At 46.8% G+C, this 16,621-nt stretch overlaps 1 pseudogene; it reads right to left on the bottom strand.

Moving 5' to 3' along the window:
• Positions 1 to 746: 746 nt before the first annotated feature.
• Positions 747 to 9,703, bottom strand: LOC139730543 (uncharacterized; annotated as a pseudogene).
• Positions 9,704 to 16,621: the final 6,918 nt, after the last annotated feature.

Genomic DNA, 16,621 nt, shown 5'->3' with positions numbered 1-16,621 from the left:
TTTGTTTTAACCCAAAAAAGGGGGGCGTGCCCGGTGCGCCCCCGCCTGGATCCGCCACTGCAAGTGCCTCTGCATACCCACATCTACCTCTGGGGGGCATTTCATGAAGGAACTTGTCGGATAAAATATCTGACAAGTCTCTAATTTTATCCGACAAGTTTTGAGAAATTCTTTAGTGTGATTGGCTGATTTCTTTGAACTTGTCGGATATAAATGACTTGTCGGACATTTTATCCGACAAGTTCCTTCATGAAATGCCCCCTGGTGTGTTCGGTCAAAAATTCGCCATGCAAGTACACTGCGTGTTGTTGCAGTCTGCATGTTTTGCAGTTGCATCAGACCTTTCTTCAGAAGTTCCTTCAGAGTTGCAGCTTTGTCTGTAGTAATCGGAACATTCACAACCTTCTCCAGTGGCTGCACTGTTCAACTTGAAGGAAAACACCCTGCAGGGCTATGGAGGAAAGCTGCAGCCGATGTGCACGAGGGCGGGAGAGGGGACCTTTGGTATCACAAAGTCTTGTATGTGCTAACTTGTCATCGATCTTGGAGTGGAGTGGAGATAATAATCGAATTCGGGCTTTGAAACACAGAGATCATCAAGTGAATGCTGTATAGAACTTTCTTATACGGTTTCCTCTTCTGCAATGCCTTTCTCTATACAGAAGTGCACAGAAAAAGGGCTCCTCCCCAGTATACCAACCACCTTTACTGAGTTAAAACAAGGGGGTTATTATGGAATGGTTACATTAGCTGGAGACGGAGGGCTTTATCTCCTCCTTGGGTTTGCCTAGACTGACCATTTCAGACCTGTTTACGATAGTTAGTCTTGGCCTGTAACTTCACACAAAAACAATAAAGTTGCTAAGACCTCACTACACATAGCGGTAGTGACATGGCTCCTTTAAATGATGTTGTCATTTACCAGCACTCTTGATTTGCAACATTACATTCTACATCACTCATGATATTGTACATGACTACTATGAAAAACCATAGGACAGCAAACATGCCAATATTTCTAATTGTAACACATGTATAACTCTTATCAAGTGCAATTGGCGATATAGACTCTTTGTTTTGTCACAGTAGAAGGTCTTCTCTTTTACTCAAACAAACATCTGTCATGCATTGATACTGCCATTTTCAATCTGTGGCTTATTATTGAGGCTATGTTGGCTCCTTGATGGGGATTCTTTTGTGTCTTTCGCATGACACTTACACCATGTACTACCAAGGAACTGAAGACCATGGAGCAAATTGTTCGACTAGAGGGGGGCAGGGAGAAGTCGCACTAGCTTATTTACAGGTCTATCGAGTTCTGTAGCAGGACTTGTGCATCTACCTTTGTGATCTAACAGTCCATCAGACATTAGAAGCTTCACCTTTCTCACTCTCCCATCGGCACTTGGGTAGACACTGATGACTCGAGCCAAGGGCCACTGGTAGCGGTGTCCATCATTCTCCTTGGAGATAATGATGTCGCCGATCTGAAGGTCTTCACCTGAGCGTTGCCACTTCTGCCGCGTCTGCAGCACTTGGAGATACTCCTTCCTCCATCGCATCCAGAATTCATTGGAGATGTGTTGCACACGTCTCCACCACTTCCGTGAGTAGATGTCCTCCCGCTGGAAGACCCCTGGGGGTGGAAGAATTATTTTCGGCTTGGCTGTCAGCAGATGGTGCGGCGTTAACGGCTCTGGAAGTTCGCTGTCGCACAAGTTACTGGTTGTCAAAGGCCGAGAGTTGATGATAGCTTCAGCTTCCGTCATGAAGGTCCTGAATGCTTCGTCATCCAGTTGACTACCAGCTGACTTCAGCAAGGGTTCAAGTGCTCTACGTACTGACTGAATCTGTCTCTCCCATACTCCTCCCATATTGGAAGCATGGGGCACATTCATCTTAAATGCTACCCAGTCACATCCATTTTCCAACAGATACTCTCGCACCCTCTCCTGGTCCATCTCTGACAAGACTTCCCTCTGCTCATTGATACGTGCCCCAACAAAGGTTGTAGCCTGGTCAGACCGCAACACCCTCACAGATCCACGCCTGTTCATAAAGCGTTTTGAAAGCAACGCTTTGATGAAGGCACTGCATGCTGCTGAGACTATTTGCTGTCTCCAGGTGGACACTCCTGGACGACATGCACGTGAACAGCACCCCATACCTCTTTACTTCACTACGTCGTTCCTTGATCAGGAATGGCCCAAAGTAATCCACTGCACAGTAAGAGAATGGTGGTGAGGGTTCTACCCTTTCCTCTGGCAGCTCTGCCATCTTCTGCTGGGACAGCTGACTGTTGTATATCACGTCAAAATTAGCGAATCATCGTAGACAATCTTTACATGTGTGTAGTGGACTTTATTGAATACAACGCACTGACGTTGCTGGTGAATATTACACATAGGGGACAATGCCCTCATCATTGACAAACAGTATAACCGATACAACATATTTTCCTCCTTTTGAAACCAACATTCAGTCCAAGGTGAGTCCAAAATATTTATCCAGATATGAGTTCAATGTCTTTGAGTTTTCCAATAAGTGTGATAATAATTATAATGTTACAAACTGTATCAAACTGCAGTTTCAGCGTTCCAAAAATCATATCGTCCAAAATCCGGGCATTCTCTTTTGATTTCAAAATTTTGCTCGCAGTTTGAAGTTATTAGTTTACTTCTTCATTAAACAAAATCATCCAGATATGGAAGTCGGCGTCTCACTCTTTGTGATCGGCGAAGTGGCTGTTCGTTGTTTGTCCCATGTTGTTGGGGGTCGCTGTTATCAAAGATGAATTGGTTCGCTTCGCTCACGAGGTCGCTATTGCCTCCTTGTCGGCTGGAGATCAAGCGTCTAGCATTCCAGCGCGTTTCGTTGTGCAAGAGGTATGCACTCGCTCCCAGTCTGCGTACGACTTGTTTTGGCTGCGATATCGCTGATGATAGTTTGTGACTGCGAATCGGCCGCTTCACGCGCACCCAGTCGCCGACACGGAATTGAGCTGGTATCGCGTTTCTGCGCGTGTCCGTGTACTGTTTTGCTCTCGCTGTTTTGTCGCGATTTCGCTAGCTTTCAGTCTGATCTTCTCTGCCGGTTCCCGCGGTGGTTGGAGAACGCTGAGAGGTGTTCTGATATTCCTCCCAATCATGAGCTCGGCTGGGGTTTTGCCGGTCAACGAGTGGGGGGTTGATCAGTACATACGCAGAAGGATTTGAATTGACTGGTCAAATGTTTTACTTTCTGACATGCTTGCCTTCACACTATCTTTGATCACGCGGTTGAATCGCTCTACACCGCCGTTTGATTGCGGATTGTAGCATGAAGTGCGTTGGTGACGAATTCCGTAGTGCAAAAGAAACTCAAAAAACTCAGCAGAAACGAATTGAGGTCCATTGTCCGTGGTCATGGTTTTTGGCAGTCCCCATTTCGTGAACAAAGTTTCTAGGATAGCAATGACTGACTTAGTGGTGACTGAGCTCGTTGCTGCTATCTCAGGCCACTTGCTATGGAGATCGTGGACGACTATCAAGAATCGCTGTCCGGCTGGAGCTGCGACAACCTCACCGAATATGTCGACTTGAATCGATTCCCACGGTTCGGTAGGCCAAGGCGTAGGTTGTAAGGGAGCTGGATGTGGGATTGCTGCCTTCTCGCTCAGCGTACAGCTCTCGCAGTCCCTCACGAAATGTTCTACGTCGTTCCTTGATCAGGAATGGCCCAAAGTAATCCACTGCACAGTAAGAGAATGGTGGTGAGGGTTCTACCCTTTCCTCTGGCAGCTCTGCCATCTTCTGCTGGGACAGCTGACTGTTGTATATCACGTCAAAATTAGCGAATCATCGTAGACAATCTTTACATGTGTGTAGTGGACTTTATTGAATACAACGCACTGACGTTGCTGGTGAATATTACACATAGGGGACAATGCCCTCATCATTGACAAACAGTATAACCGATACAACATATTTTCCTCCTTTTGAAACCAACATTCAGTCCAAGGTGAGTCCAAAATATTTATCCAGATATGAGTTCAATGTCTTTGAGTTTTCCAATAAGTGTGATAATAATTATAATGTTACAAACTGTATCAAACTGCAGTTTCAGCGTTCCAAAAATCATATCGTCCAAAATCCGGGCATTCTCTTTTGATTTCAAAATTTCGAAGTCGTATTGGTGCAGTCTGTCTGACCAGCGATAGATTCGGAGCGGTCTATGTCCAGATCCCGAAGTGCTCAACAACGTAGTCAAGGCTTGATGGTCCGTGCGAAGTGTGAAGTGACGTCCATACAAGTACATATGCCAATGTTCGGTAGCATAGATGCATGCAAGCGCTTCACGCTCACCTGTACTGTACTTGCGTTCTGTGGTCGTTAACGCACGAGACGCGAATGCGATTGGGCATTCGCTTCCGTTAATCAATTGCGAAAGCACGGCTCCTACAGCAGTACCAGACGCGTCGGTCGTGACGTATGTGGCTGTACTTGGGTCGAAGTGAGCGAGTACTGGCGGGGCTGCTATCTTCGCTTTGAGCACTTCAAACGCGTCTTGCTGTGCGGTAGTCCACTCCCATTCCGCATTGTTTCGCAGCAGCCATTGAAGGGGCCTACGCGATCACTGCATACTGCGGCACAAATTTGTGATAGAAATTTGTTGTACCGAGAAACGATGACAATTCCTTCGTGTTTGTAGGGGCTGGGAGTGCGCGAATCACTTCCACGTTGTCATGTGTCGGTTTTACCCCAGATGCGGACACTTTGTAGCTGAGGAAGTCGATTTCTGCTGCGGCGAAGCTACACTTGTCGGCATTCAATGTGAGGTTGTGCTTTTCAAAGCGCTCAAGAACCTCGTTCAGACGCTTGTCGTGTTCCACGCGGTCCTTGCCGTGTACAACGACATCATCGAGCAGATTCACTGTTCTCTCTGTACCTGAGAGGACCGATGTCACGATCTTCTGGAACGCCCTTGGCGCTGAGCTCAAACCATACGGCATCCTTTTGTACTGAAAGACGCCCTCATGCGTGATAAATGCTGTGAGGTGTCGACTTCGCTCCGCTAATGGCACCTGCAAGTAGCTGCGACGCATGTCAATTTTCGAGAAGACCGTAGATCCGTGGAATGATGCTGAAAGTTCCTGAATTGTCGGTAGCAGATACTTGTCGGGGATCAATGCTTTGTTGACAGACTTGAGATCGACACAGAGTCTCAGTTCGCCGTTTTTCCGCCGTGCGATTACGAAGTTCGAAATCCAGGGCGATGAATCTATGCGCTCTATGATTCCGTCTGTTTCCAATCGCTGAAGTTCCGTGGAAACTTCTGCCCGTATCGCGAATGGCAGTCGTCGCAGCGATTGCGATACAGGGAGCACGGACTGATCGACACGGGGTGCGTGACAATATCCCCGTACTTCCCCAAAATCGCTGAAGAGGGCTGGGAAGTGCTGCTGGTAATCACCGGTTGTGACTGCATTGATGCGTGTTTCCGTAGAATCATGGAGCTTCAAAACCCGAGCCGATCAAAGAGGTTCACTCCCATGAGGCTGCATCCTCGGGTGACGTAGAACGGAAAATGGTCAATGGCAGTGTCCTTGTAGTGCACCGGAAGAGAGACAATTCCAAGAACCTCGATGGTAGACTTGTCGTAGGACTGCAATTTCTCATTCGTTGACTGCAGCGGGAATTTTGCGAAACTTCTCCGGTATGTGGCGTCGTTTAGTATAGACACTTTCGCCCCCACGTCTACTAGGAGACTCACAGGTGTCCCATCAAGAGCAATCGCACATTCTTTAAAGTGTCCACCGACGTGACCGTGGACAGCATAAACATGCTGTGTGTGTGGCGAGTTGCTTTGGTGATGTTCGTTGTCGGTTTCGTCGTTGATGTGGCGCACATTTTTGCCGTCTCGTCAACTCTTACGACAGATGGACGAGAAGTGGTTAGCCTTTCGACACGAGTGACATGTTCTTCCGAAGGCAGGGCAGGCCTCGCGATTGTTCAGGGCATGCACTCCTCCACAATTGCCACATTTCGATGTCGAACGAGCGTGTGCTTTGCCTTTCTGAAAATGGCGCTTGCCTGGGGGGCGATTGATGGCTTGCACCCTGTCCGCCGATGGTACGCCACTGCTAGAATGCGCTAATGTCTTGGAGTCCTGCATGGCTGACTCTACATTAACAGCGAGTACAGTGGCTTTCTCTAGCGTGAGAGTATCATCCTCCATTAACAAACACTCACGAATGCGAGGAATGCTCGTTTTCTCAATGAGTTGATCTCTGATCATTTCCTCTTTCAAAGAACCGAATTTGCAAGTAGAGGCTAACTCACCCAAGATGGCGATATAATGCCTGACAGGCTCTCCGTGTCCTTGGGCTCGTTGCCGAAACCGGTCCGAAGTACCCCTCCAAGCCTTTCACAGCCGCATCGAACTTGCTGTGCGGCTGGCCGTCCGCGCCAGTGAGCTGCTCTAGCACCCGCTGACCCTCGGTCCCCAGGCAATGGGCGAGGATTGCACGTTTGCGCTCGGAGCTGGCAGAGTCCATGCCCGTGGCGATAAGATATGTGTTGAAACTCAAAATCCATCTATCCCACGGCACAGGAGGTTCCCCAGGTGAGTTGAGAAACGGCGTCGGGGCCGGTAGGTTCAAAGCGGTAGCCATCCTCGTCGCCAAATGTTGCATATCACGTCAAAATTAACGAACCATCGTAGACAATCTTTACATGTGTGTCGTGGACTTTATTGAATACAATGCACTGACATTGCATCAACGTTGCTGGTGAATATTACACATAGGGGACAACGGCCTCATCGTTGGCAAACAGTATAACCGATACAACACTGACCTCGAAGCCTTCTACAGATCACACAAGAGGAAATGCATTGTGACACTGCTGATGTGCCTCCTATCACCCAATATCCCTTCTGGCGCAGCTCATTGTGGGTGATTCCTCTGCCCATGTGCTGGGTTCTCTGGTGACAGTCACGAATCAACAGCGTGCTAATGTGACACTTATGAGGAAGGATATTGGGATGTCTGACATCCTTAGATATGTTGGCGCGATCTATCCAACCACCAACTCTGATGATTCCCTCACTGTCCAGGAATGGGTCTAGCCTGAACAATGCACTGGTTTTCTTGATTGCTGCATTTCTTGTGCGGACATGGCCTCTGTCCACCACATCACCAGCATTCTCTAGACCTCTCAGTACCTGCAGTTCTTCATGGAAGTGCTCATGCTGTACACTCCTTAGGATAACTCTTTCCGCTTCCTGCATCTCAGCCACTGTTATGGGTGGAATTCTTGTTTCCCTTCTTCCAGTGGTCATCTTTCGATCATGTCTCCCTTTCAACTTCTCCTTCAACTGCAGGCAGTGTGCGATTGCTCGCTTGGCTGAGTGCCAAGTAGAGAAGCACTCCAAGTGGCCCATTCTCTCTTCCAGCTGTGTTTTCAGGGCAGTTGCACGTTTCACTTCGGGGTCATCGTCATCGATGGTGCAGGAATCTTCTGCGGTCGGCTGGAACACTCCATCCTTCCACAAGAAGTTGGGCCCTCTGAACCAGATGTAGCTGGAAGTGAGTTGCTGAGCTGTCATGCCTCGAGATGCCTTGTCTGCAGGATTCTGAGTAGTGTCTACGTAGAACCATGAGTCAGGATTGGTATGGTCCCTGATGAGCTGTACCCTGTTGGCCACGTACATGTGAAACCGCCTGGCTTCATTGTTGATATAGCCAAGTACAACCTGGCTGTCTGTCCAGAAGAACTCCTTCATGTCAGCATACTTCAACTCGGATCTTAGGAACGAACTTGTCTTTGCAGAAACTGTTGCTGCTGCCAACTCCAGCCTTGGAATTGTAATGGGTCTTAAAGGGGTCACTCTGGACTTGCCAAGCACTAGTGTACAGTGCGTCTTCCCATGATCGTCCACAAGATGGATGTATGCGCACTGCCCATATCCTGTTTGACTCGCATCGGAGAAATGATGAAGTTCCACAGCCTGGATCTCCCCGAAATTGCTTGGTTTGAAACACCTGGGTATCCTGAGCTTCTGTAGCTCATGTACATCAGTCAGCCACCTTTCCCAGCACGGTTGAAGGTCACCTGGCATCGGGCAATCCCAGTCTAGATTCTTTCGGCAGAGCTCTTGTAAAATCTGCTTCCCCTTCAACATGACAGGGCTCAGGAAGCCACACGGGTCATAAATTGAGCTGACCACTGAAAGAACGCCACGCCTGGTGAAGGAGCGTTCCTTGAGCTCAATCTTGAAGCCAAAGATGTCATTAGCGATGCACCATACAATTCCAAGGACTATCTCTATTTTCTGGGGCCTTTGTCAAGGTTAAGGCTCTCAGTGTTGATGGCTCTGTCCTCTAGTGGAAAGCTCTCCAACACTTCCTGGCTGTTTGCGGCTATCTTGTGAAGACGTAACTCTGCCTTCTCACAAAGTCCCTGGCTGTTTTTCAGGAGCTGGATCGCTGAAGGAACATCTGGCTTAGATCTAAGGCCATCATCTACATAGAAGTCTGTCCTGATGTAGTCGGCTGCTGAGAATCCGAATTCTCCTTCACCATCATCTGCCGCTCGCCGCAACACAAATGTTGCTACTCCTGGTGAACTTGCTGCGCCGAAAAGATGAACTTTCATGCGGTACTCTACCACAGGCCGCTCTGGGTTCCCGTCTTCCCACCAGAGAAATCGCAACAGATCTCTGTCTTCAGGAGTGATGTAGAACTGGTGAAACATGCTTTTCACGTCTGCAGTCACAGCGATGTAGTCTTTGCAGAACCTGCAAAGCACACCCAGAAGGCTATTCATCATATTTGGTCCCTGCAGCAAATTGTCGTTTAAGGACACACCTTGATATTTCGCTGAGCAGTCGAAAACCACACGGATTTTGTTCTTTCTTGGATGATACACACCTGTGTGTGGTATGTAGTTCACTCTCTTCTGGACTCCTAGACACTCTGTCGGCACTCTCTCTGTATAGTTTTGGATGACATCATCCATGAATGCTCGGTAATCATCGCAGAACTGTTGGTTCTTCCTCAGTCTGGCTGACGACTGGTTCCATCTCTTGATTGCGAGGGGCTTGTTGACTGGGAGATTTGGTTCCTGAGCCTTGAGTGGCATGGCATTTTGTAGTGCCCATCCTCACATCTTCGAACACCCTTCTCCAGGATCTCCATGAACTTGGTCTCTTCCACTGAGTAGGGTCCTCCCTTTGAGTCTGTCTCCTTGAAGTCTTGTTCAAGGACCTGGAGGACCTTCTCAGCACTGAACACCTCTTTTACCTTGCTGGAAAAGGTGAATCTTGGATGCTTCTCTGCCACTGTCATCCTATTACAGACTCCTTCATCACTGGTTGCTGTCAGACAGACACTCCCAACAACTCCCCAGCCAAGGAGAGATCTCTGTGCATAGGGGTTGTCCTCTCCACCACAGATGATCTCCCTTGGTCTGATGGCTCTGGGGCAATTGTTTCCCATGAGTAGAGACACCTCCACTGCAGGGTTATACGGCATCAGGTGGTCTGCTATGGGTGCAAGATGAGTCCAACGTCTCAGCACCTGGCCCTTTGGGATCTGGGAGTGCCTTGCAGGGACTTCGTCCCTGGTGAAGCAGTCTGGTAGCTTGATGGTGTGCTCTTTATTGAAGTCCAGCACCTCGAGACCACTGATTTTCTTACTCCTCACTTGTGCACTGTGGTGCATATTGGTCAGTTAGAGTGTTGTGTCTGGTCCTTCAATGTCGAGCTTTTGCCGCAGTCCCTCAGAAATGAACCCATCATTAGATTGATCGTCCAAGATGGCGTACTGTAGCACTTCCCTTCCAGGATTACTTCTGTGCCTGACCCAGACCGGAACTATCATACAGTGCTCCTGACCATCCTGGTCTGGCAAGGAACACACAGTTGTGCAATTGGTTGAGCCCTGCGGTTTCACATCCCGATGGAGACAGGCTAGGTGAGTTCCCTCACACACCTTGCATTTCCTTCTCTCTGTGCAATCTTTCACTCGATGGGCATCTGTTTTTGCACATCCCATGCACACTCCCTTTTGAAAGAAGAAGCCTTCTTGGACTTGTATGAAACCTTCTGAAATTCTTGACATTCATCAAAGTGATGTGCCTGTTCACAGTATGGGCATGAGGAATATTGCCCGTGCTTTGTGTTTGGTCGGCTTGTTGTTCCAGATGTGGAGAATGTTCGCCCAGAGTTGCTGCTTGTGGTTCTACCAGACGCAGGTTTTACCTGCACATCATGTCTTGGGCTCTCTAGCTCAGGCATGTTGGCCTTCTCAGCTGCCTCTCTCACAAAATTTGCAAACTCTGTGAATGTTGGATAGCAGCATTTTCCACCTTGTGATTTTTTCTTCAGTACTACGTCCCGCCACTTCGAATCCAAATAGTGCGGCAACTTAGCCAAGAGCTTGGCGTTCTCTTGTGGGTAGTCCAGAATGCCTAGGTTGGGTACCATGACCTTGGCTGCAGTGACCTTGTCCAGAAAATCAGAGAACTCTCTCAAAGCTTTACCATCCCTGGCATTAAAGGGACGCAGTCCTCACGAAATTTAAAAACATATGTTGTTGGTACCTCCAATGAACTACTTTCATCAAAAACATACTTTCAAATCACCAAATAAGCTCGTACATTTCGTTTAAAAAGTGTGACTCTGCAAATGAGCAAGTCTTGGCAGAGAGTCATACGTCATCGATGCACAACTCTTTCCAGCGGTGTTCTGCTCATCATCCCTAGTTATTTATAAATACATGTTTACTATTTATTTTTATATTAATTGTATATATAAATAAGCTCGAAATATTTTGTTTGAAATAATAAAACCACGTATTGTCACATTTTATAAAAAAATCAGATATGATCATTTTGAACACTTAAATTGGTTTTCTGAGGCACGGCTGTCAACTTGAGAGTAGGGCATCAATGACGTTGCACCTTTTGGCAGGCTCTTACACGATCGCTTGCAGGAATTATTTTTTAAAAATCGCGTACGGAGACAATTTTTGATATCCACGCATATAAATTGGTAAAAGGTTATATTTTTTACTCTTCTTAATTATCAGTACAGTGAAAATCTCAGGACTGCTTCCCTTTAAGTTTGGGCCACTTCTCCAGACGGTTCATGTACGAACAGCTTACTAGTGTGCTATCTCCATACCGCTCCTTCAGCACAGATCTGGCCCTCTGGTATGCATCGTCAGTACCAAGGAAGAGGTAATGGTCTACCACATCCTTTGGTTCTCCCCTCACATATTGCCCAAGGTAGTTTAAAGACACTCAGTCGTGGCGAGTGGTTTGTGTGGCACGGAGACGAATGCAACACGCTGCCTCCCCCATTCTGTATCAAATGTAGTGACCCCGAATGAGAATAGCGCTGGCTCAATGGGTCAGCGAACAAAACGGTAGGCTACAAGAGAGCTCTCTGTGCTAATCTCCTAACCCAAAATGGCTGTCCGAGCGACTTCCGAATGGACGCACACTCTCAGTGCGCATGCTCATGAAGAGAGGCCAAAAGAGCCACGCGGCTTCTGGCCTCTATCCCCCAATCACCGCAGCTCGCGGTGACAATATTTGTGTATGATGCGTACACACACACGCACACACACACACACACACACACGTCTTCTGGCCTCTCTCCTCCAATCACCGCAGCTCGCGGTGACAATGTTTGTGTATGATGCGTACACACACACACACACACACGTGTCTCATTGGCAGCATTGTCCCTCACGTTTATGGATATAGCACCGAGTCTGGCATTGCGCAATTGCATGCACAAACTTCGGTCGTTCGGAGTTTACGTATCATTAGGGATGGCGATCGGCTGCCTTTAACTTCGTAGTGGAATCTATGGGTTTCGAATCGATCAGACCATCAAATGCATTATTCCACATTGGAAATTGTAGAGGATCTCCTGTAAAAACAGGAACTGCTATTTTCGGCAATTGACCAGATGCAGCCAGCTGAAGACTGATGGCACCTTGTTGCCTGCTTGCATCTGCCGTGTGCAACATACATCTTTCCAATGTACTGGAGATTCGATCCAACGCAGTCGCTGTTTGCTCTGATTCGGGTTGCTTCTCTGCATAAATATGCGCTGTTTCCACTTGAACATGTGAAGGCGGATTCTGTTGAGATGGCGCTTGATGCTGTTCTGACTGTGCATGATCCAAGAACTTTCTCAGATCATTTTCTTTCCCAGATTGCTGCTCTCCTGGCAACTCAGGCTGATCCATTCCAAGCATATCACCCATCTCATCAACCACTTTCTGGACTGCTTCATTTTCTGCAATTTCTCTCTCCAATTGCAATTTCTGCAGCATTTCCTCCCCCTTCAGTCTCAGCATTTCTGCCTGCATTTCCTCATTCATTTTCCTCCTTTTTTCTTCCAATTGTTGAAGCTTGACTTGTCTTCCCTTTTCTGCAAAAGCCAACCTGGCCTTCAGGGCTGCTTCTTTCTTTTTGAGCTCAAACTTCTCGCTCTTGAATGAAGCTTTCGAAACGGAACTGACGCAGCTGATGTCACTCATCGCTGCTTCACTTCTATCTGAGGGTGATGCAGACATTTTGTTGCAATGGATAGCAACACAGGTTTGACACGAACCGAGAAAGCGCAGACCCTCTGCACTGTATTGCAATTACTGTTGTTGCTTCGCTAGATTGCCTTTCGATTATTATTGTGGCTGCCTCAGCTTACGACGACCTCGTTTGCTGAAGAGTTTCGTTCTCTGTTATATACCCTGTATTATTATTCGCCATAAGATCCAACAGACGACACTGGAAACATAGATATACGACTAAATCCTGTTTAGTCCGGCCGGAATCCAACTTGTCATCGATCTTGGAGTGGAGTGGAGTGGAGATGATAATCGAATTCGGGCTTTGAAACACAGAGATCATCAAGTGAATGCTGTATAGAACTTTCTTATACGGTTTCCTCTGCTGCAATGCCTTTCTCTATACAGAAGTGCACAGAAAAGGGGCTCCTCCCCAATATACCAACCATCTCCACTGAGTTAAAACAAGGGGGTTATCATGGAATGTTTACATTAGCTGGAGACGGAGGGCTTTATCTCCTCCTTGGGTTTGCCTAGACTGACCATTTCAGACCTGTTTACGATAGTTAGTCTTGGCCTGTAACTTCACACAAAAACAATAAAGTTGCTAAGACCTCACTTACACATAACTGTATAGTGACACTGCCTTTTCGCCAGCAGATTTTAAGTCAGCCTTCGTGCTGCTCGCACTTCCAAAAAAGAGAGACAACAAACAAATGTGTGTCTCTGAAAGTTTTCGTCAGTGAGAAGAAGCCTCGGGGCAATAGGAAAGACACAGATACAGCTAACGTGAATAACAGTAAAAGTAAGACATCAGACTTCTTGTATATGTGTGTACAAACTGGGAGCCGACGAGAAGCGTAAATGAGAAGCAGACACAGATCGAGTTTCCGAGTAAACAGTCACCTTGAAGGCATTTAATAGAACCCAGCTTCAGACCAGATAACTAGTAGTGTGTAGCAGAGGCTAACCCTACAGTCACCATCAGGTGGCGCTATGTAACAAGCTTGACTTGTAACATTGACAATCATTAACAACACTGGCGAAGGATGCTATTTGTACTGATCGACCGATGAACCCGGTGTACTACACACTTACAAATGGCAAGACTTTTCTTTTAATCAAGCTGTGAATCACAATGTTTCAGATTTTTGAGAACGTCTCTGAGTGACATCGCACACAAACATGACCAGAGCAACTTCCATACAAATTACCAAAATCGTATAATACTGTAGTTCAGTCAAAATAGGGTTTCACCCACCACTAATTGCAACATTGCGAATTCCACTGCAGTCAACGGCGTAAATCCGTACTGAGGAGTGGGGGAGGGGGGGGGGGGGGGGGATGATCGGCGATAGTCACCATTAGCACGATTACAAGCCCATAACCGGACCGGCGCAGCCTACCCTAAGGAGGGGGGGGGGTGGAGAGAAGCTTGGTGCCCCCCCCCCCCCCCCCACACACACACACACTTTACAGGGATCGAATATCCCATTCTTTTGCATGAAATATAAAGTGGGAGGGAAGTGGCAGCAAAAGTATGAAGACTTTTTGTTCTCGTTTTTGTTTGTTTGTTTGTTTGTTTGTTTGTTTTTTGCTTTTTGCGGAAAATCAGACCTGAAAAATAGGGGGATGGTGTGAGGACTTTTTGCATTTTGATGTTGTACATGGTGCAATTTGATGCATGTTTTTGCGTGTTTTGTCGACTTGAAACAGTCCCACTTGTTTAAGGTAGCAATATATTTTGATGTCGATTATTATTAATCAATTGGCTATAAAATGGTATCATTTCGATAAACTTCTTGCATTAATTCTTACACTTAATATCATGAACGCGACCAAACCCGAGCGAGCGAAGCGAGGGTGTGGGAGGGGGTGTTCCCCCTCCCACAGTGAGAACTTTTTTGCATTTTGATGTTGTACATGGTGCAATTTGATGCATGTTTTCGCGCGTTTTGTCGACTTTAAACAGTCCCACTTGTTTAAGGTAGCAGTATATTTTGATGTCGATTTGTATAGTACAATTTGGCTATAAAATGGTATCATTTAGATAAACTTCTTGCATTAATTCTTACACTTAATATCATGAACGCGACCAAACCCGAGCGAGCGAAGCGAGCGGGGAGGGGGAGGGTGTGTGAGGGGCATGTTCCCCCTCCCACGGTGAGAACTTTTTGCATTTTGATGTTGTAAATGGTGCAATTTGATGCATGTTTTTTCGTATTTTGTCGACTTGTATTAATTCTTCCACTGAATGTCATGAACGCGACCGAACCCGAGCGAGCGGAGCGAGCGAGGGGGGAGGGTGTGGGAGGGGGTGTTCCCCCTTCCACGGTGATAACTTTTTGCATTTTGATGTTGTACATGGCGCGTTTTGTCGACTTGAAGCAGTCCCACTTAAAAGGCCCGGTCCCACTGCACTTACGGATGCAAAGAGGATGTAAAACGTAAAGAAGATCTTGCCATCCGTTGGAAAACGCTACGCATCCGCTGTGTACTCATCGCATATGTGTTTCATACGCTCTATCTATCGAGCATCCGTCCATGGTGATTTCGTCCGCGCAAAAAGTTTTAAGCTGCTTAAGACTTTTAGAACGGATGAACTTTCCGCCGTGTAGGATGTAAATCCGCGATATATACGAGCAACAAACGTTGTATGTCCGTTATCATCCCATAAACGTCCGCTGTATCCTCTCTGCATCCTCTGGGCGTCCTCACAATTCACAACTGCTGCAGTTGAAAACGGAAAAAAGGAGGAAAGATAAGGTACATGAAACGTCTGTACATCGTTAGTAGCACGGAAATAGAAAGGATGTAAGCGTATGCATCTCGTGTATATAGTATTTAAAACGGACAAAGCGTTTGTTTCCGTTACGCGTACGTGATGCATCCGCTCATCCGCTCTGCATTCGCTCTTTCCGCTATGCATCCGCTTCGCAATTATCCCCGGTAACCCCTTCGGAGCTGTCATCCACTTCCATCCGCTTTTATCCGCTAGGCTTCCGATGAACATCCGTTTAACATCCCCGCTATATACTACCCACGTCCGGTCTTTTCCGGTCTGTTTTCGCAAATTTTCGCCAATTTCTGGAGCGGATGAAAGCGGATGGAGCCACCCCCGAAATTTTGCTCGTCCGCTGTGTCCTTTCTGCATACGTTTTGTGTCCATCGGCCAGTGGGACCGGGCCTTTAGGTAACAATATATTTTGATGTCGATTATTATAGTAGGCAATTTGGCTATAAAATGGTATCATTTAGATAAACTTCTTGCATTAATTTTTCCACTGAATATCATGAACGCGACCGAACCCGAGCGAGCGGAGCGAGCGAGGGGGGGGGGGGGGGGGAGGGGAGAGAACTTCTTGCATTTTGATGTTGTACATGGTGCAATTTGATGCATGTTTTCGCGCGTTTTGTCGACTTGAAACAGTCCCACTTGTTTAAAGGGATAGTACAGTATTGGTTGAGATGAGAATTGGGCTTTTAAATTTTAGCAAGATACCAGGAAAACATTTGTGATATAGTACAGAGCATACCATTTTAAGAGGAATTCAAAGTTTATTTGATGAAAATCAGGTTCGGAATAACTGAAACATTCAAAAACAAAGTAAAACAAAGCGATCGATACAAAGTGTGGGTCCCACACTTTATTGGAATCGCTCATTTTTGGATATCTCAGCCATTTCAAAACCAAATTTTATCAAATAAACATTGAATTCCTAACAAAATTGCATGCTCTTTCAAATTTTGTGTGAGATTTCTCATTATCTCACCTAAAAATGTTAGAAACCTGAAACTAGGTCTCAACAAGAACTGTACGATCCCTTTAAGGTAGCAATATATTTTGATGTCGATTATTATAGTACAATTTGGCTATAAAATGGTATCATTTAGATAAACTTCTTGCATTAATTCTTGCACTGAATATCATGAACGCGACCGAACCCGAGCGAGCGGAGCGAGCGAGGGGGGGGGGGGAGGGAGAGGGTGAGGGGGTGGGAGGGAGAGGGTGTGGGAGGGGGTGTTCCCCCTCCAAAGGTGAGAACTTTTTGCATT

This window comes from Diadema antillarum, unplaced genomic scaffold (genome assembly GCF_040938485.1).
Source record: "Diadema antillarum isolate AM-2024a unplaced genomic scaffold, OU_Dant_1.0 seq00000320_RagTag, whole genome shotgun sequence".
Taxonomy (NCBI): domain Eukaryota; kingdom Metazoa; phylum Echinodermata; class Echinoidea; order Diadematoida; family Diadematidae; genus Diadema; species Diadema antillarum.
This window is presented reverse-complemented; position numbering and strand designations above follow the sequence as displayed.